At 38.8% G+C, this 7,335-nt stretch overlaps 1 pseudogene; it reads left to right on the top strand.

Moving 5' to 3' along the window:
* Positions 1–3,271: 3,271 nt before the first annotated feature.
* LOC139448875 (uncharacterized) lies at positions 3,272–5,268 on the top strand (annotated as a pseudogene).
* Positions 5,269–7,335: the final 2,067 nt, after the last annotated feature.

Genomic DNA, 7,335 nt, shown 5'->3' on the forward strand with positions numbered 1-7,335 from the left:
TACCAAGTTCGTTGCATGTCCTGGTGGTACGAGTGTTATGCAAGTGCCTGTGAATCTGATTTGCACATCAAATTTATATCATACATCTTATCCACAACTGACTTATATCCTTATCATATGCACTTAGTGTTTACACGTGCATAAATTCTAACAAACTTGAACGTGTTTAATTACAACTGTAACCATTTTAAAATGCTGAACATGAAACGTGATGAGATTCTAAACATGTGTACATCTTTATAAATTCTAAACATATTTAAGCGTGTTTGAATTACATGTTATATGTTTAGACTTTTGGGATGTGGTATTTAGATGGTGATGAGGCTGTGAGAAGATAACTCAAATTAGGTGTTAGACCCAAAACGTGTTCAGATAGAACACATCAAATGTGTATTCCGTCTAGGATTGAAACACGTTCCTAAACATGTTTTGTATGTGTTCACATTCTAAACACATGTTTTCAGTGTGGTTATTCTCTGGCTTTATATTAACAAAACTATGAAAACTAATCGTTCTGTAGGAAAAGAAATGGTATCGTGCCTTCAGTGCTATTTAATCAAGTGTATTATTCTAGTTCAATCTATCAATAACATGTTTACTAATTACAGCGGCTTGACCTTGACTTAAAGCGGGAGCCAAGTCGTGGAGCGTAGCTTCACTTCAGCGCCGGAAACCCGTTAATCCAGCTCAATTTGATGTGAAGCGTCGGGATTAACGAGGCACCACTTTGTCATGTTTATCAACTTATCGTTTATTGCGGCTGCTCTCTGCTACTTTCCCTCTGACATTGATGAGTCGTGTCACTGCAGACAAATCACTCTGCTATCCCCGTCAAGGGAACACGTTTCATCTTCGATCATGAATAAGATCGTTCGCCTGTATCCTCCTAAGGGAGTTCAGAATGTCTAAGGGGATTAAACGTGTCGTATTACAGGAGAAATGATGTTATAAAACCATGACTCTGAAATTCCGAAATGGATCTTGAAAAATGTACGTGACAACAAAGGTATGGTTTAACTTGCTTCCATAGGTGTGCAGGTTCACCCAACTAAAATGTAAATATTTCAAAATGTAAGAGGTTCATGTTTATCTTGCCAGTACAATTGATGCAGGTTTACCTTACTTAGTGATTTAGGCCTTTATCTCGCTCACTGGTGAATGGCTTCATATGAGTGGGGCTCAGAATATTAAGTAAACGGGTGGAAAGAGACATAGCGAGTAGCTTCATATGTGCTTTCAAACGGTGTAGGTTAACTCTAGCTTCGAGTACCAGGTTGGGATTGATGCTGTTTCCAGAGATGTGACAGCACCAAACATGTTCTTGGATTTCTCCAAAGATGTAAATGCCAAAACCTTCATGATTTCTTTAAGCCGATACTGTCACAGCGGCGACTCAATCACTAAGATGACTAACCGGTACAGGTTCATCCAGACAATAGGTCAATATTTATCAGCAAGCGGACGAAGGTAAACATAGCATTCAGGCATAGATTTAACCAGCAAGATTGTTCAACAGGTCTACATTGCAAGTATTCTTAAATCATCTCTATGTGATAACACATCTAAGCACTTCTCCAGTACTCTTAACACTCCCTAGAAGGTGGTAGTATAAAAGGTTTGCCCAACACAAACAATGCCCTTCCTTCACACTTTATTCAGATTGTAATAGGTTCGTTAACAATTGATGTTCGTATAATTAGGAACATAATTATCATCAGGAATATAATACCATTGTCTCACATAAAAACGTTTGATTGCTTATCTCCTTACATTTATTTTGCCATGTCGACAGATAAAACCAGGGGCACAAGGGGTTCACGTTAGAAGCGATGTGACACTGGACATTCGAGATGGCTGGATGAGACAGAGCGAATCTCGCTTCTAATAAACAAAGTCTGTCTGGCAATTCCCAGAACAATCCAAGCTTGATTCCACATCTTCCAGTGGTTGCCTGGATTAACATATTGAGAGCAGGGTCCGTGATTCGCTCTCGATTTCGGAAGTAAGAGCAAACATTCTTCGATCCGTCGTTAGTTTAAAAGAACAACGGTACGCATACGGAAATTGTCCCTCGAGTTGATTACAAAGACCATCCACGGAAGAACGACCAGATGAGCACTGACTGACAATGTGTCGTGTTCTATGCATTAAGAGAGAGATCCCTGTCGGTGAATATTACAGGCTACAAATTGAGGGCTCCGTCTCTCGGAAGAACGTCCGTAGTCTCGTTACGGGAATTGACTTTTATTATCTGCCGGGAAAGGCGACGTATTGGGACGATGGTGGTCACGTGACAAGCGGGGAGGAGGCGAGGAATGGTTTAAATGATTACATGATTCTAAATGGAATTTGAATGTCGAGTACGGTTATACATTTTATTTTAGTGTTCTTGAGGAATCGTACACATTTTCCCTTTTCAACGCCTGTGTGCGTTAAGACGCATCTATTAGTTGGGGGAATTAAAGAGACATTCCAGTCCAATTTCTTCTGCTGCTTGGAAACGTAAAAAACGATAATGATTGAAGACAGTGATCACAATGAATGTCTCCGTAAAAAATACACAGTGGTCTCTCTACATTATCTATGTCAAATGAAAATAGGCTTTTAAGCGAATGATTTTTCAATTATGAAGCATGATAAGTTAAGTTAAAGGGTTTCCTATTAGTCGAATCTATGTTATGGGGAGGAAGGGTGATGATTACATACTTATTAAATTAAGACGACAATATATTTGTTGTTTATGTTATTTTAATTCTTTTTTGTATTTATATTTATTTATTTATTTTATTTGGGGGGTGGGGCAGGGGGATGTACATTATTCCAGCACAGTTACCTCAGATAAAATGTGGACATAGAAATCGTTTTAAGGCTCAGTGAAACGAGACCCAAAGCAAGGTTGTTTACAACAACTAAAGTTTAACATGGTTTGACTTGGATTGATGTAGCTTGATGGGAGATATCAGGAGTACATGAGAAAGGGAACGTTCGAACCGGCGAATATTTATTTCGCCACTTTTAGCAACGTTCATGCAACATTGCGTCAGGAAACAAAGAATAGATTCACATTCTACCCATGTAAGGAATAGAACAAGGTTTTCGGCATTACGAGAAAACACATTAACGTCTTGGCAACTCATGTACTCCATCCAAGTTTAGGAACTACGGTAGGATACATGTTAGACTTGGCGAAAAGTGTCATCATTTCCCTTTGAAAACAAAATTAGAGTGATGTCCCCTTTTCGGATTTACATCCGCCGAGTCAACCTTCAAAATGGCGGCACATAACGATACTGACGTTGATGACGAATTCCATCAAATGCATGTTAAAGAATTTTGTGATTATCCTCTTGAACGAAATAAAAAGGTGAATTGGGTTAGAACACAACTTTTAGCGCGAGCTGGAGGGGCGAATACACTTCGTTTGGATGCAGCTACCTCAGTCAAACCCAGTAATGACACGGAAACTCATCACACCCAGCGGATATCGTATGCCAGGCCCAACTACATTACCGTTTGGCTGGAACGATTCTGTTGAAACCTTACCAGAATACCCAGAAAAAGAATTATACAGTTACATGGTACTTAGCGAACATAGGACTTCAGACACGAAACCATGATGGCAAAACGACGGCAGTGGTATTTTACCAAGATAGACATGTTCACAGCGTAGCCGTACACACCATCGACGATGACTGTGGCCATATGTTTTTTCGACGCCGTGTCATATTATCACTACCAACAGCGGACCCGAGAAAAGCCCTGCTAACAAAGTTTTGACATGTCTCACAAAAGTAACAGGTCGTGTTCAAATTGCACTTGTGCAGCTGGGTAGGTAGACTTTGCACATATACAAGTAAAGCCGTGCCATCCTTGTCTAGATCACTGTTTTTTCACAAACGAAACGTTGATAACGATTTCAAAGACAATACATTCCAAATATTAAGCTTGATCACAACACATGCCATTTTTTATTCTGCTAAGAAAATAAACCAAAATAAACCAGCAAAACAATGAGTTTTATTTAAAACTCTCTCTCTCTTTGAAGGACCTCTCATTCAGTATTTTAAATATAACTAAATATACAAATTATTGATATTTTGCGTCTTCGTTGATTGGCGACATCTTTTCTACAAATCAATTTAGCTGTCAGGTTACATTAACAAATTGAAATTTGTGTGCGTGCGTGCGTGCGTGCGTGCGTGCGAGTGCGTGCGTGTGTGTGTGTGTGTGTAATAAAGGACAAATGGCTGTGCCAATGTGCCGGGTGGCTTGCAATCACACCTCACATCAGAAGAAAATGGTTGGTTTGCTTTCAGGTACATCAGTTGAGTACACGTGGAATAGTCCCAGAAAATGAAAGTTGGATTCAATGAAGTCGGATGACTTTCACCTGATGTCAAGTGGCAGGAAGAGTCAACAAAAAAGTACAACAACTACACAAGGTACAGCTGGAATACAGAAAAGGAACAATCAACAATAGATCAATGTGTCCCAACAGCAAAATGCCACATATAAATACTCTCACTGAATTTAATAATAAGTTAATCACTCATGAAACAAAAAGTTAATGTGGATATGTTGACAACACAACTTCTGTTATTCAAGCTCCTTAGTCTATCCCAGAACTTCCAAATCTACCACAAAGTGTTCGTTGTTTTCCTGACCATGTTGATATTAAACGCCAACCTGCTAAACTACCTTTCGTATATTGATTCAATGAACGTATTAGAACAGGATGCGTGGTCAATAGAGAGAATGACAAGGGGACGACATAAACAACGTTTTGGAAGGAAGCCAGATTTGAAAGGATCACAGTTTGGTAAAGTATTTACCAGACAGGCTTCTTCGGCCAAAGATAGGCTTGTATGTGACCTAATGGGTTATCGGGGTGAAACAGACATACCAGATGGTGACTTTCACATGAATCGGCAGCAAGGAGGCAGTATATCAACAAAATGGCAGGTCTTCATCCACAGTTGAAAGTGTTTGAGTGAGGAGTAGTGGTGAATACAGACTGCCCTTCCCTTGCAACTAGCCCTGGTGGACGTGTGCCGTGTACGGATTGTGGTACGTGTAATATTCAACATGGCTTAGTAGAGATTAATTTTCCATTTGTTTACAGAGACCTGACACCAGAAGAGGCTGCATCACATGACTCTAAATGAAAATCATTCCTACTTCTTTCAAGTACAAGGGCAGATGGGTTTGACCCAAAGAACGTGGTGTGATTTAGTGGTGTGTACAGTTGACGAGAACGTGTGGCTTTAGATGGTTACGAAACTTCACATTTTCTATCAGTTAGCATCTTAACAGTTGTTGTACACTGTCATCTGACCCAGTCAGATTAGTGTTTCACTCAATACCATTCATTTCTTTCTTCGATAGTTATCGATAATTATCATTCAGTGAGTGAGTGAGAGAGTGGCTTCCTTGTATATGTCTTAAGCGTAGACATAGAAAATCTGCTTCTCCTTGTAATTTCTTGAACGTTCTATATAGGCCATAGCATATCATGACATATTTTCTGTTCATATTCTTGAAATGAGAAAATGAACAACGAAAATCATAAACCCTTCATTTATTTCAGGTTTTGTCACAACAAATAATTATTATAGGACTTTGATCCTGCTGGCACAACTAAAACGTGAAGTTGTTTGTTCATTTACTTCAAGTGAAAGGATTTGTCTATATTACTTCTTAGATGCAATAAGTAAAACAGAATTGAACTAGTGGTCATGTCAATAATCATATTGTTTAAAGTACAACTTTTTAAAAGACATATGTTGGCTTAGTATGGACATGATAGAGAGGTTATTTAGAATTTTAAGATAAAACAATTAAAATGATTTTGACATTTAAAGTTTTAATCCTTACATGTTTTCATAATCACAAATGATAAAGCACATGAAATACACCATCAATATAGCAAAAATCCTATATGCATCAACATAACTCACTGTGCAAGTATTGAAGTTTATTCTTGGGAAACATCCACGGATCTTCATGGCCTGTGCCTGGATCGTTGCCACTCCCGAAATATTCTGAGTGTGTCACTGAAAGTCCTTTTCTCACTTAGCGAAGTCCCCTTATCCACGCTTGTTGGAGGGGCGTGCTTACTGGGGTGAATAGGTTACCAATACAGGAGCATTGCTCCAGTCTTCGAAGCGGTGCGCTGTTTTCGGCCGGAGGTTCTTCCTCCCAGTTGAAGAGTTCCAACTCAAGACGGATAACTCTAATTGAACCCGGAAGTCGAATAGAATTATGATCACAATGATTGGGCAAAATGACAAACTGTTTGAATGACCTAAGTTACTGCACACAGCATCGCAGCTGCACATATTCATGTTACTTTTAAAAGTACAAAAACATAAAAAAATGATGCTTTGAGGATCACAGAAGGTATTATAAAAAAGGATTAGTTTCTACGATACGAGATAAATATTAAAAGAACAAAACACAAGAAAAAATATCTCGTAAAATTGCTAAAATGGTACATCTGTGTCTACCCAAGTAGATGCCACATGTGCACAAAGAACTTTTATCACCGAGGATGTCAGCTTGTAACTGGCTTTTGTCCCTTGTGTCTGAAAAGAGGAAGAATTTCAGGAAAAAGAAAGCATCGATTCCGTGAAAGTAATGGATTTGTTGTCGCATCAATTGTATTTTTGTTGAATTATCTGCACAAACATGTTTAGTAACGACTATTCCGACACGGGAACTATTACGGTAGACAAAAAACTACATCAGTGAACAGACATATGGAATAAAAATGAACATATTATCAATTTGTTTTCTTGATAAAATATGTACATATATGAAAACACCCAACGTTTTACATATTAAGTTGTGACATATTATTCATGTCTATTTTAGGCGGATAGAGCTGTGTAAACGCTTCTTGAAACACTTTTTACAGTTACATTAGGCATATTTTGGAGGAAATCGACTGTCACACGTTTACGGCTACAGTGATCGCGGGTTATACTCAGAACCAAAATGAGATTCGATCCCACTCCGGAGCACATTGCATTACATTACTTGCCTAATTGCCGCACCACTTCCAATATGGGTGGTTTGACGATTTGGTCAACCATCCCCTCATTTATTATAGGGAAGAGTTATTAAACGCGTGGCGTACAGAGCTCGGTTGCTCTTATAAACGCAAGGTGCATTTTGTTGACTGACAATATACCTTTAGCATAGGTCTAGATTCATTTGATTTGCTAATACTCAGTTTTATAAATGACACAAGTTAGTCATCCAGACCTCAGCAAGTCAGGTCTTTTGGGTTCTATTGTACACTTATTTTTAGCCGGGTACCCAGTTACCTCTGGA

The sequence above is a fragment of the Haliotis cracherodii genome, unplaced genomic scaffold (genome assembly GCF_022045235.1).
Source record: "Haliotis cracherodii isolate W230 unplaced genomic scaffold, xgHalCrac1.p SCAF_7, whole genome shotgun sequence".
In the NCBI taxonomy this organism is placed as follows: Eukaryota; Metazoa; Mollusca; class Gastropoda; order Lepetellida; family Haliotidae; genus Haliotis; species Haliotis cracherodii.